This window comes from Mus pahari, chromosome 17 (assembly GCF_900095145.1).
Source record: "Mus pahari chromosome 17, PAHARI_EIJ_v1.1, whole genome shotgun sequence".
In the NCBI taxonomy this organism is placed as follows: Eukaryota; Metazoa; Chordata; class Mammalia; order Rodentia; family Muridae; genus Mus; species Mus pahari.
Window position 1 is genome coordinate 65,001,341 of NC_034606.1, and position 555 is coordinate 65,001,895.

The 555-nt window shown below is 42.5% G+C and overlaps 1 protein-coding gene across 5 annotated transcripts in view; it reads left to right on the plus strand.

The window, feature by feature from the left end:
* Letmd1 (LETM1 domain containing 1) overlaps positions 1–555 on the plus strand; it is a 14,448-nt gene that overhangs the window by 1,841 nt on the left and 12,052 nt on the right. The gene's annotated exons all lie outside the window — the stretch shown is intronic.

Genomic DNA, 555 nt, shown 5'->3' on the forward strand with positions numbered 1-555 from the left:
CTCTGGACCTTCGGAAGAGCAGTCGGGTGCTCTTACCCACTGAGCCATCTCACCAGCCCTGTTAACTTTTTCTATTGTTGTATTCTATACTTTTATCACTAATTAAAAAAAAAAAAAAGAATGTTGCCAACTCTGAATATTACTCTAATTATTAGCTTCATGGAGTTTGTCTAAGAAGTGCAAGTAAGTATGGCTGCCTTGCTAGTCACAGGGGTTCTGTGTCTACAGCCCCACAACCCAGCATCCCAAGGCAGGATAATCAGGAGTTCTAGGCCAGCCTCAGCTACACAGCAAGGCTGTAAAAGCAAAAACAATAAACCCCTTGAAACAAAATACTTAATAACCACCAATCATTATAGACACATATATGCCCTGAATTACTTGAAGCCAATCTAGATAATATTTTGTTCACCAGTCTGTGAAGCAGACTGTTTTGCCTGCATGCGTTCATGTGTGCCGTGTGCATGCCTAGTGCTCTCTGAGGTCAGAAAGCGTTAGATGCCCTGGAGCATGTGATACTGGATGGATGTGATACTGGATGGATGTGATACTGGA